We start from the raw sequence: 13,824 nt of genomic DNA on the forward strand, positions 1-13,824 counted from the left end.
TTTTATTATTTCAATGTCACAGCAACACAGAAAATATGTATTAATACAGACAAAAAATTGCCAATTTTATATTAAGTGCTTATCCAAAAACGCTGATATGATTTTAATTTTAAAAAAAATGTGAATTGTGGTTGTCACTTTTTATGTAAGTGCCATTTTCACAATAAAGTTAAAAGTGTATTGTGTATATACAGTTGTTGTACAATAGATATATTTCTTTTGAGTGTTAATAGTTTTACTTTTGTTTCAATTCAGTACATGGCTGAATTGAAAAAGTTACATAGCAAATTCAATCATTTTTACAGAAAAAAAAAAAAAAAAAAAAAATCAAAACAAGGAAAAACTTTATATAATTATCTCTGTTTCCGGATACTACAGCCCATAAACACACTGCTGCATAATGTCTAATATACAGACAATGAGCAGTGCTGAGAAGAAATTCAAATGGACAAAGTTCATTATAGACACTTCTAGTTTCTCTTAATTAGATCATACAGTCAGATACAAATAAAAAAAGCCATTAGCTTGAGACAGTGAAGCTGGTAATGCTGTTTGTGGAGTTGTTTAATCAGATCTTGAGAGATTTAATGATTTGTGGTTGTGGCTGAAGTCATTTGTAGTTCTTGCTGTTCCTCTTTCCTTCAGTGATTCTGCTTAACAGCATGTGCACTATTTAAAAAAAGTGTAAAAAATAAAAACCATGAAATGCATGGCAGCACAGAGTGCCAAACTTTAGAAAACAACAGGAAATAACAGTCAAAGATCATCAACTGAAGATTAGACTGGAACAGGAAAAAGGAAGGTTGACCATCCTTTTACATGCTCAAATTAACAGTGAAATACTGGCAGCAGAGATGACAGTAGTTTAATGTTAATTTTACTGTTCTCTTATTGTAAAATGCTTTATGGCATGCTACTGTAGTAACAATGTGAACACATTTCATTTGAGTCCAGTAATAAAGAATATTACTTAATATGAATTTAAACTACAAACACATAATTGTTAAAATCTAACCATTAAAACTAAAAACATCAACTTTACTCTAATATCTTTAGTTAATAATCGATAAAAGCATTTTAGCTTCAGGCCACATACTGTAAAAGGCCACATTCTATAAAAGAAAAATATGTATTTTTACAGAGAAAATGCAGTATAACTTTACAATAATTTCACATGCATAATGAATACATTCACATAAAATGTAACCAGTTTAGTTATTTACAGGTAATATTATCTTTATGATGTTTAACATTCATAATAACACTAAAGACGTCCTGATTTTGATTGTAGTTTGCAGTGCTGTTGTCTTTGTGTTGATGATGTTCTTCACTGGAGCTGAAAGCTGTCCTGAGCACCGCGGCGTCTCCACAAATCCATCTACTCTGGACAGATTAATTACTTGATTACAAAAAAAAAAAAAAAAAAAGATTCAGTATCACAGTATCAACATGAAATATTTGTTATGCCTACAAATAAAATGAGGTTGTTTATGTCTTTTTGTAAGTCAAAAAATCTAAACAACCTTAAAATTTAAGTGAATTTAAGGTATAAGGTCTATGCACACTGAGTCCGAAATTTTCACACGTTAAAAAATAAATACGACCTCACGTTGTGTTAATCACGTTTACACACTGCCTCCGAAACTTTCGTCCATCATAAAAAAAAATTCAGATCAGGTTTAATTTTCTGCATTTTTCGCATCTGTAGCAAGCAGTTTGAAAGGTGTTTTGACAATTCAGAGCCACCGTACAAGCGAACGCCAAAATCCAGCATGGCGTCTGACAAGTTGATCCACTTTGTCTCGCAGCACAAAGCACTGTATGACAAACAAAGTGTGGAATGCATATATATTGGTGGTCTTTTTTTTTTAACTTGTGGCTCCAAGTATCGCTAGCAAAACATCAAACTGAGCCACTGACTTTACCTGAAGTAAACTTCGAATCGCTAGGGATAATCACGCAGCTCCTTGATTAGGAGGTGGAACTCTCCTTCCTCTCTACGCAGTCTCAGGATTGGATGGACCCAGTATTTCATTTTTTTTTTTCTCTTTTTTAAGAAGAAAGAGGACAACAAAATAATCATCACTGCTTGAAGACTACATTTTGTATTGTTTTGGTTATTTTTTTCTCAACAGATTAATTAATACACATCAGACTCAGTGTGCAAGGTTTCTGTGTGTGATGAATTTTAGGATGACAAATACGAAAAAACATACAAAAAATCCAGACTCAGTGTGCAAAGACCTTTCATTTAAATTAAAGCAAGTCACTTTTACCTTTTACTAACATTTTGCAATAAAGTCTCATTTGTTTTTGGGGATTTTGAAATCAATGTTCTAGTTTTTCACTGTGCAATAAGGTTTTCCACCTTTGCAATAGGGGCTCTGTGCAATTCTGATGTGCAATTTACTCTTTTCCAAAACATTTCTTAATTCTCTCTTTTTATATTTTTATTTTTTTTATTTATAATATATTTCTATGTAGCACTACGATACATGTGTGTTGTTTTGTTCCGTGAATGTGCTTTGGATAATATTTTTGATATTTTTATTTTATTTTATTTTTTTGTGCAAGATTTATAAATGTTGTGGAAGTATTGATCAATGTTCGGAGCACATTTAAATGGCCACAATTAGATTAAAATTCACAATCTGGAGAGAAATTGTAAAATGTCCACATTTTTAGAAGCAGTTATTAAAGAGACAGTGTTCATAAAACATTTTTTTCTCACCTGTCTGAACAACATCCTTCAAGCATTCACTGAATAACACAGGAGCCGCAATCACAGGACCCACAATCGCAGGACCCACAATCACAGGACCCACAATCGCAGGAGCCACAATCACAGGAGCCACAATCGCAGGAGTCGCAATCACAGGACCCGCAATCGCAGGAGTCACAATCACCGGAGCCACCATCACCAGTGCCACCATCATTGGAGCCACAATCACAGGGGCCAAAATAACAGTAGCCGCAATGACAGTAACTGCACTCTTTTGAAGACATTTCAGGCTTCTCAGGCATCTCCTCAGTCATTTGCCTAGGTTTTGGACTCTGGGTTATTGTGTGACAGTGACATTGGCATTTGTTATTGCAGTTCTCTTTGCAATTTTTACATCCTTCTTTGCTGTTCTCAAAATCCATGGCTTGTCTAGTAGGTTTAAAAGATCCGTTTGAACCGGCGAGCTGATATGGAATTATTCTCAAATCTTACAGCAGATGTTTTATCTTGAGTGAAACAGGATGTGGCTTGCATGCAAGGTCTCGTAGGAGCACACTGAGCATGTGCAACAGGCGTGTCTCTCACACACACACAAAAACACTTTGTTGCAGAATCATCAGCCTCTCTGTGGTCATAAAAAGGTGGTCACAACACTCCTTTTCCTTGCAAGATTAATATTTTATGCTGATATGTTTTATATGCTTAAGAAATATGCTTTTAAGGACAAGTTGCATGAGCTTCTAAGTCTAAAGAAAGTTAGTGTGTTGAAACAGCTTATGCAGATTGAGGAAACAAGAACTAGACAGCAGGGTTTAAATATTATATTTAACCAGTATAACTTGAGCAACAAGCTGAGCTAATCAAACTTTCAGGATTCACTTTTGCCCAGTAACAGAAAGGCAAATGATTTCTGGGAATTCATCCATGTGACCATTGTGCCTGTAAAGGCAAGTCTTGTTGCTGTATATCTTCACAGTCAAACATAGGCTGTCAATGAAAACTTCAGATGAGGGAGGTGAATGAACTTTCAGATTCCCTTGACAGTAATCAGAGAAAGTGTAAAAATTAATGGCTACTGATATTGCTTCTTTTCTTCATGTGAATTTGCCGGTTGATAACAGATCCACTAGGAAGTGTCCAGTTAGAGAGATTACCAGAGATGATCAGGTATGCAGGAATAACCCCTTTATTGTCACCACAACTCGGTACACTGAAGAAATTCTGCTTAGCATGTGTGTGTGGTTTTTCTATAAAATAAAGATACGAGAATAATATATAAGTATAATAAATAACAGTCATTTTTACAGTAAATATATAATAAATATACAATGATTAATACAGTAGATAGGAAAACAAATGTGCCATTATATGGGAAAGTGCTCTGACAGATTAGATTACTAATACTGAGCAGTTGAAATTTGAAACCTCTCAGCACTGAGGACAGACCCAGCTAACAATTTTTTGTTCTAAGAACATTTTCAAACTGTTTTGGTTATGGAAATGTTAAAATATCCAGTTTTCTTGATGTTAGAGGAACGTTTTTTAAGGTAAGTTCTTGAAACATGCAAATACCTGCTGCTAACAAGCAGAATCACTGAAGGAATGAGAAACAACAAGAACAGAAACTACAACTGACTTCCAGCTACAGCCTTAGATGTAATCAACTGAAGATAAAAGAAGACATTAAATCTCTCAAGATCTCAGCAGAGGAGGATTAAACAACTCCACAAACAACATTACCAGCTTCACTTATTACTAACCAGAATTACTTTTTCTGACAAACATGTACAAAAGTTATTATTGAGATTAACAAAGGTTTAGATGTTGATTTCAGCAGTTTGGTTAAAAAATGTTTCTTTTGGTGTCACCATTATGGAGATCGGTGTTTTCTTTAGTTGGCCTCTTGACCCTTGACGACTACTATTATTTCTCACCATTGTGATAAAGATGATTTATAACTCTAAAGAGATCTGTGTGAGATCTTCTATAACTGCTCAAAACAACCTTCTGAAAAAGCTGAGACTCACTTAAGGGACTTTCGCACCGAATAGTTCAAGGAACTCAGTTATAGGAACTAGCCACTAGGATACTTCTCCAGGAACTAATTTCTCCCCCGGGCCATGGTTGCATTCGCACCGCCAGTAGGAACTATGAAGCAGCTGACTACGGCGTCTTTAAACGCGGCATTTACAAACGTTAAAAATTGGTGGATGGAGAATGCCATGATCGGAGCTGTGTTTGTTGTGTGTCGTGGGATTCATGATAATGGAGATGGAATGTAAACACACAATTTATGCGACTAAAAAGAGCAAAAATTGGGGCTAAGAGACGAAATCTCTTATGACAACTTTCAGTATTACATATAATCAAGGCAGAGAAAAGAACACAACCCTGCAGACAACAGGTAAATGCCTTTATCGCTGTTTTCCATGTTCGTGAAGAATAAATATGTTTACACGGCTTTTTAAAAAGGCCGGGTGCCAGTGCTTGACATGCGTTTGACCAATCAATGTACACTTACGTCAACGATAGTTCCTATAGTGCTCGTTAAGACCCTAATCTGAAGTAGAAGCTAATTTAGTTCACCCAAAAGGAGTTCCTAGAACTAAAATCGTTCCTAGTTCCTGCGGTGCGAACATGGCAAAATCCAGGTACTTCAGCCAATAGTTCTAGGAACTATGAGAAGGTTCCTTGGGTGCGAAAGCCCCTTTAGACATCTACACTCATCATACAAATTTCAAAAATGGTGACAACCAAAAAATATTCAAACATAAATACTAAAAGAATTCAGCTGCATTATTTATTCATGCCGCAATGCTTGCTGGGAGCTGTGAATGAGTTTTGAATGTCACCACTGTTGTTTCAAATGCTGATTGTTCATGTCTGTGAGAGTATAAACAAGTTCATAGTTAATAACTTCATGCTCACAATATGTCTTCATAATTTGTTAGAGTATCTAATTGTCACAGTAGTATCACATAGCCATAGAAAAACTAACAAAACAATCAAGAGTCAAGAGCCCAACTACATGAAACACTGATCACCACAATGGGGACTTCAAATGTTTGTTCCTCTTTCCTTCAGTGATTTTACTCATTAACATCAGGTGTCAGTCATCTCTAATGGTCACACTGAGCGGTGTTCATAAAACACAGGGGAATTTGCTGAGTGACATCCAACCTTAAGCCATTTTTAAGAAAGTTGGTGATCCTTAATATTAAAGAACGCTCGAAGAATATTTTCTGCCAATATTATGAGAACATTCATCAAATATTAATGACAATATATGGTGATTTCATGAATATTGTTTTAAGAGAGTTTAATTGTAACACTTGCATAACCTTTACATAAATTTAAGTAGGTCACAAGACCATTCTGAGTGGGTCGTGGAGTGCCTGTTGTCCCGATTCAGTATCTGCGGTCAGGTGAGATGTTGTCAGGCTATATGTCAGTGTCATTATTCTAACATTATTTTCATAGCTTGTTATGAAATAAGAAGTCTCTCTCACCTAGGAAAACGTTCCTGTCCTGTCAGCCGTTATACTGTGCTCGTAGCCAGTGGCGTAACTTTGTTTTAAAAAGTGGGTGGGACAGGAATGTGTGTGTATCATTACAATAATAAATGCGCAAAATTTTTGACATAGAACTCATGTTTAATATGATAGTTTCATCCTTACGTCTACTATAATACAATATATTGTTAGTCTCGAACGTATTTACATTAGTCAGAAAACATGTAAATCTGCATTTAGTATTAGATTGTCCTGATGGACTAGAGGTAGAATTTTTGTTCAGCATGCCAGAGGTTCTGGGTTCTAATCCGCCCTTGTGCTATTTATTTTATTTTTTTCTTATTAAAACCAAAGATGTTCATCAGTAATTGTTTATAAAGAGCAGAGACACGTTTATGTGCATTTTGTTTGTGATTTCACTGGAACGAATAGGATCTGAGTCCGCAACAGCGATAGCTTGAAGTAGAGGTCTTTGTCTTTTTTTTTAATATATCGGCATCGGCCGATATCCGTGTTTAGTAGCGCCGATTTAAAGCCAGGCACGTCCGCGGGCAGCCCTGTGTTATTGGTGCGGTGGAATGTGCTGCTGCCGCATGTGAATTGAAACTTTTGGAAGATTCAACAACAGTACTGGGAGATAAAGGTAGCCTAAGGCTTAAATTCTGATATTTCAAAGTCCTATGGCCATATATTTACTATATATTACTAGTAAACTATGAAGTGTTGCTTCACTTAGTGAAAGAAACAACGGATAGCATAGAACCGTCGGGAACTGGCATAATGCTACAGCTGGTTGAAGGTTCGCTTACTTGTAGTTAACTTTAAGGACTGTAGTCCAAAACTACCAGCAGCTTGCTTGCTAACATATTAGCCCCAGTGTTATAAGTTCTGTTTTATTTTTCCTGTATCGGAGTCGGAGAATTTCACTCTGTGCTTGGGGAGGAGAAGGCGGCAGCTCTCACAAACACTGCTGCGTGATTGAGGGCTACGTTACTCCGACAAATATTGGAAATATTAAGAGGATTTGGCATTTCCAATTAATGTAAGCCTGTTACTATTAGGTAAGCTACTTTTATTATTAAATTAATATTATAATAAATTTGCCCCGCAATAATTTCACAGCGCATCACTGCATAACTGACTTGCTGTTAGGATAATAAAATATTAGGCTATCAGCTCCTCTTTGAAAATGTTTTAAACATTTTTTAGGTCTATTATACAATGAATTAGACCTATAATTATAATTATTAACAGTCTATAATATTTCCTAACACTGCAGTTATAAATGAAAATTAAGAGCAGCTTTAGGCTAGCTACTTCAAGCACCAACTTTAAAAAAAAAACAAAAAAACAAGCTGTTTAACACGAAATACTATTCTTCTCATTTGTTTCACTATATGTATGGGCAACAAGAGAAATAATGGAATAAATTAAGACAGTTATATACCGTTTTCAGCATATTATGTTGAAATTCGTCTCTGAGAGAAAATGCTCCGTTAATGCAGCGTCAGGCAGCTCCGTCACTTTTACTTTCACTTTGAATACTGACCGAGGTTAAGCTTTTACCGGCATAACTTTTCCGCAAAGTTTGTACGTTGCTTCTTGTGTGATATCCATTGGCTCCCCTTCTTGGTTGAACCCCCGCGGATTTGCGCTACGCCACTGCGCAGAAGTGTATGACATTTGTTCGGAAGCATGGTTTGATGCAGACAATATCCGGGTTTCCATCCAACTTTGCATTAATGAAAATTCAGCTCAAGAATGTGCGCATCTGCGTGTGTTTCCATCAACTGTGTAATGCGAAATGGACATCAGCCTAATAAAGTGATGTGTTCCGACCAATGACTATATATATATGTCGCAGTTATTATCCTCATTAAACCTGTCTAACGTTAACCGTCAAGAATGTCAGAAAGAGTTTAGAACTGTCCTTGCATACAAGGCTGTGCAACATGACAAAGTTTTTAATTGATTTTTATTTATAAAGTATTTATTTTATTTAAATGTATATTTAAGTTTACATTTATGTTCCAACAAACTTGAAAAATTCAGCTTGATAAATGCTCTAAAACTTTTATGTAAATCAAGTCAGTGTTCAATAAATGATGATAAGTTTAGAAATGTTGTGCATCCACTTATTATTAGTGTGACATTTTAGCATGCAAATGAAGGGGAAAACCTCAAGATATCGGCCCTAAAAATTGGCAGCACATATCGGCCATCGGCTGACCCTGACCTCTAAACATCGGCATCGGTTATAGAAAAACCCATATCGGTCGATCTCTAGCTTGAAGTGCTCGTCCTTGTGAAGACTGCGCACTGTGCACGAGCGCAAAGAGAACACTGTTGCGCCATTGATAACAGCGGCAACGAGCACTCAACATGATTTCAAAAACAACACATCCCAGCGCCAGATCACCTATTATTTAACACAAACAAACAAATTGCTAATCAACTAGAGATGTTTCTTTTGTATTAGTATACATCCGTACCACGAGATGTTTCAAAAAGTGGTGGGGACATGTCCCACCTGCCCCACCTGCAAATTACGCCTATACTCGTAGCGCACACTCATCAATTGCACTCTCAAATGCGGTGGTGCACGCTGTATATCACTTCATAAAGTGCAAGAGAAACTACGAGCATGCAACGTTACGTTGTCAATTAGTAAGTCATGAAATAAAAGTAAAGTACCAATAAATCATGTAACTGGTACTTCGTGTGTTAGCTGGGAAGGATTTGCATAAAGGTATGATGTTCATTCTATTCATCAGCAGCAGTTTCCATGTTTCATTAACGGTTCATGGGGCGGGGGCTGCGTTTTGAAGACAATATGACGAATGCGTATGGCTGTCGCGCCGGAAGCTCATTATTTTACTTTATAAAGTTTTAAATAAGGATAGTTGTCTTACACAAACCCATCGATTCACTTTAGAAGGCCTTTATTAACCCCCTGGAGTTGTATGGATTCATTTTTTTATGGATGGATGCATTTTTTTTGTTTTCAAAATTTGGGCATCCATTCACAACTATTATAAACCTTGGAGGACAAAGGATATTTTTAAATATATCTCTGATTGTGTTCGTCTGAAAGTAGATAGTCATATAGGGGAGCGCGGGGCACAAACTAACGCGGGGTTAGTTGTAACACACATGGTTTAAATACTTCCACACACACCTGCATGAAGAAACTTAGCGTATTTACTAGCTGCTATATCGACAATATATAGAGGAAAAAAATTGCGCCAAAATTCAGAAATCTTTGAAAGATATCACTGAACATTTATTTAACAATAGCAAAAGTAAATTTCTTACTTAAGCTAATTTTTCATCTATATTTTTTTGTGTTTATTTAAAGTAGACAAATCTGATATTATTTCAATCTCCAATCTGTTGTTTAGCAGTTTGAGTAGTTCTTTAATGCTTCACTAACTATCAGAAGACACTAACCAGGTTTAAATTCCAGTTGTGCAGATAGGGTTCGTTGTAACACGATACAACTGGCATAATCAACTTTTATGAATTTCTGTTGAGAAACCATGGGAAAAAAGGTGAATAAATACTGAGAGGAAGAACCTGAACATCCAAATTATTTCAACAAATGTTCAGCATTTGTACTGGCTCGTCTATTTGTCTCGTGTTCTGTGAGAGCTGTGAGTGGAGGGAGAGGAGTGTTTTTGTTCAGCTCTGAGTTTTTCTGAATGTCTGGATCTGTTTCTTCATCTGTTTGCCTGTATTGTTTTGACCAGTGCTGTATAGCTGTGTTTTACAGTGTGTTCATTGTCAAACTACAAAATTATTTAAATTTGAATTTCTAAATTAAAAAAAATATTATTATATATTGTCTTTTATTGACAAAATATTTTAGTTTGTCATGTATATATATATATTTTTAATTAAATCAGATAACATTTTTAACTTTCAAATGGTCATGTTACAACGTGCCCCACCTATGGAACATGTTGTCACATTTCCCTTCCCTTCTTTCGGGGAAAAAAAAGAAAAAAGTATACACTGTATTAATGAAACGAAGCCACATATTTGTACCAGACATGTGTGAAATTAATGTTGAACAAAAGAATTTCTCTGAACCCTAAGTAGATTTACACAAACTGAGAAAGTCAAAAAAAGCGTTGGGTTGTGCCCGCTCTCCCCTACACCTAGAGTGGCTTGAGGGTGAGTAAATCATGGGATAATTTTCATTTTTGGGTGAACTCTCCCTTTAACTCTTAGAAAGGCGCGGTAAACCATATAATGAATAAATGGCACATAGATTGTCATCTAAACATAACAGTGATGTATGTGAGGAATCTAGTATGTAAATATACACAGGGCCAGCACAAGCTCAACTGCTGCTCTAGGCAAAACACAGTCGTGCCGCCCCCACTTCACACTCACAATTAAACTCAATCTTTGAGATGCATGTAAAAGACTGGAGGTTTTGTTTATTGATTTATTAATAAATTTTACACTAAAATAAAAGCATGTAGAAGTTCTCGGATTTCTTTATTCTGCAGCGTAAAAAAAAAAAAAAAAAACTACCCTTAAGTGCAAATGCAAACGCTGTATTATATTATATCGCTAGTAAGAATATCTCCTGTAAGATTCAGGAAAATTCCTGGGGCCCGTTTCAGAAAGGAGGTTAAGTGAAAACTCTGAGTATGTTAACCCTGAAATGAGGGAAACTCTGGGTTTTCCGTTTCAGAATGGGAGGTATGACAAACCTGAGAAAGCAGGGTAAGTCAAGCCCGTTTCTAAAAGGGAGGTATCTTATACTCAGAGTCAGTTACCATGGTAACTTACTCTGTGAACCTAACCTGGTCAGGAGCAGGTTTTCTTTGGTAAACCGAGAGTTTCTTTCGGTCTCCTCCCCCTTTTTAAAGTGCCAGCGATGTTTAAATACTTCATTCATTTATTCATTCATTCACGCAGCAAAAATGCTTTTCTTACCGAGTATTTTTGTCTTATTTCAAGTACAAATATCTAAAAATTCTTAAATCAGGATGCATTTTCTATATAAGAAAATTAAATAAGATATTTAGTTTTGTTTTCTGGGGGGATCTAAATTAAGTGTATTTTACTTAAGTAAAATTATCTGCCAGTGTGGTAATAAAAAAAAATCTTAGTGCAAACGGAAAACAAGATTATTGGGAGTGTCTATTACTAAGTGCAAATTTACACTAGCTCCGCCCACCAATATCACACAAGGTTAAAAAATAGGAGCATGACTAACGGCTTCAGTGGTGTAGGTAGTAGTGCGTAAGGTGTGTAAAATTAACTTGTGATGCGACTGACCAAGTTCAAGTCTGCCTTTTGCCGAGCTCGCTCTTCTCCCTTTTCCCATCACACATCAGAAAGGCATTTATTTTCAATAAAAAATGAAGAAAATGTTCTAAAAGTAGAAGTAAAGTGCCTAACGAGTGTTTAAAAATGATAAAAGTATTTATAATTTTAATAAATATAATCATTTACACTCTATTGTTATTGCATCCTGTTAATGTACAACAATACTGAGGTGCAAACAGTATGTATCTGTCGGTATAAAGTATAAGTATAACATCTAATTACTATTTACACTTATTGCAAATAATTTGCAAAGTAAGAAAAATGCATTTAAATTATTATTAATATTTTACTTTTTTTTTGCACGTGGGATACCATGAAAATGAATATTAGTTCAATAACCTACTGTTCTGCCAGTTTTCACCTCTGATATTATAACATTGATAAGAATTAAACTTGTATTGACATCTTTTTGTTGGGTGCTGTTGCTATGGTGAATCGTAATATCAGAGCTCCATTGATCATGGCTTTTCATGGTGCACATGCTTAACTCAGAGTCAACCTACTCAGAGTTGATTGAACTAACTCAATTCAGCTGTTCTGAAACCAAAAACTCAGAGTTTCCCATCTCAGAGTAAGTCAACTCAGAGTTCAAGTTTTAACTCAGAGTTGGTTAAACCTTCTTATTGAAACGGGCCCCTGGTGGGCCGCTGATAAATTTGGCCAGCAGTAGCTTACTTCGACATAAAGACAGTTTTACACGGGACCCGCAAAGCTCTAGTTCATTTTCAATGAGACACACGAAACCGGCAAATCAGTGGTAGCTCTAGTAGTGGTGAAGCGACGGTGTGCAAGCGGTTCTCACACTCAAAATCCCGTCACTTGCGCGTGCACAGCTCTTCGTTATAAATAGAGTTTCTAAATATATGTTGCATATAAATATTATGCACACCAAAGGGTGAGCTATGTGACCTCTTCTCCGCTTTCTCTCACACACATAGGCGGAGGGTGAACTCCAAGGGAAGGCAGAGAAGTTCCCCTTTAAAAACACATACATTTCCTTTTTATAGTTTAAATTTACGTGTCGTCGCACAACCTACACAACCCAGCATTAACACTCCTGATAAATCATTTGTTATTAAAGCGTCTACATTCACAAACTACTGTTAATTTTAACAGAAAAATAATTATAGGCTACTGTTAAGGGATTTGGCATGTCAGAAAGCGCGCAAAGAGAGCTCTCTCTATAATCACTAAAAAGTTGTCATATTAGGCTACTTCATCGCGATTTCACAAAGTTCTGTTATAATAAATGAGTCTGTCAGCACAATGAATCTCTCATTTTCATAATGTCTACACCTTGTTTGTTATTACGAGAGGATTTGTGAGCGTGCAGAACTCAGAGTCCACTCACCGCTCAAAACGCCAGAGTTTTTGTTCACTGCTAACTTAAAGTGATAGTTCACCCAAAAATGAAAATTCTGTCATCATTTAATCCCCCTCAAGTTGTTCCAAACCTGTATAAATTTCTTTGTTCTGCTGAACACAAAGGAAGATATTTTGAAGAAAGTTTGTAACCAGGCCGCTTTGGGGCACTAATAGCCGCTTTTCCACTGTCGGGCCAGTGCGAGCCAGGGCTTTCATCAGGCCAGGCTAGGCTAATAGCCCCGGACTTGTAGCACCGAGCCCAAAATCAAGCTGCATTTCCACCGTTGGGCCAGAAGCTCCGCAGCACTTCACTAAAACCCGCCCGTAACATGCCTCTCTGGAACAACGTCACACAAACCCGTCGTTTCACAAACAAATGGAAGAAATCACTGGAAACTAGCGAGATCGTAAAGTGAACATGATAAAAGCAGGCGTTTGTTGGCATTTTGTTGTTTACTTAAAGATTTAAAAACCCAAGCATCAATGTTTTACCAAACAAATTGATCATGATGAATTCATTTGTGTCAAGATTAAACATTAGTCACATAAATAAAGTGGTATTTACTGTTATTTCACAAAAGAAAGAGGACACACGCACTTATTCAGTCGCATCTGTTTCTGTTTATTTGTAGTCGTGTTATCTGTTGTCATATGTTTCATCACATTTACAAAGAATGATAATTTCTACAAATTTTCCACCAAAAATATGACCTGAAGAGCTTTAGCACTCTCTCCAGTGACAGTCCCAACAGTTATTTTCAGTCTGAGAAACAAAGGAATCCCGAAAAACTGGAGTTGCTTTATTTTATGAAATATGCAGAGCTAAATATGGATATCAGACAGTCCGTTAAGAGACGAGACGTGCTGACAGGTAAAATA

General features: G+C 36.2%; 1 protein-coding gene and 1 long non-coding RNA gene across 4 annotated transcripts in view; one reads left to right on the plus strand and one right to left on the minus strand.

Annotated features, from left to right (window-relative positions):
* The window catches only part of LOC127503399 (sialoadhesin-like), a 200,278-nt gene that overhangs the window by 98,800 nt on the left and 87,654 nt on the right, over positions 1-13,824 (plus strand). The window lies entirely within an intron of this gene.
* The window catches only part of LOC127503734 (uncharacterized), a 63,557-nt gene continuing 50,074 nt past the window's right edge, over positions 342-13,824 (minus strand). For all 3 annotated transcript variants that reach the window (XR_007927178.1, XR_007927189.1, XR_007927175.1), the window contains exons 3-4: positions 2,732-3,969; positions 342-1,399 (exon numbers count right to left, since the gene is read on the minus strand). This is a non-coding gene — a long non-coding RNA (uncharacterized LOC127503734). The remainder of the gene's footprint in view (positions 1,400-2,731; positions 3,970-13,824) is intronic.

This window comes from Ctenopharyngodon idella, chromosome 2, assembly GCF_019924925.1.
Source record: "Ctenopharyngodon idella isolate HZGC_01 chromosome 2, HZGC01, whole genome shotgun sequence".
NCBI lineage: Eukaryota > Metazoa > Chordata > Actinopteri > Cypriniformes > Xenocyprididae > Ctenopharyngodon > Ctenopharyngodon idella.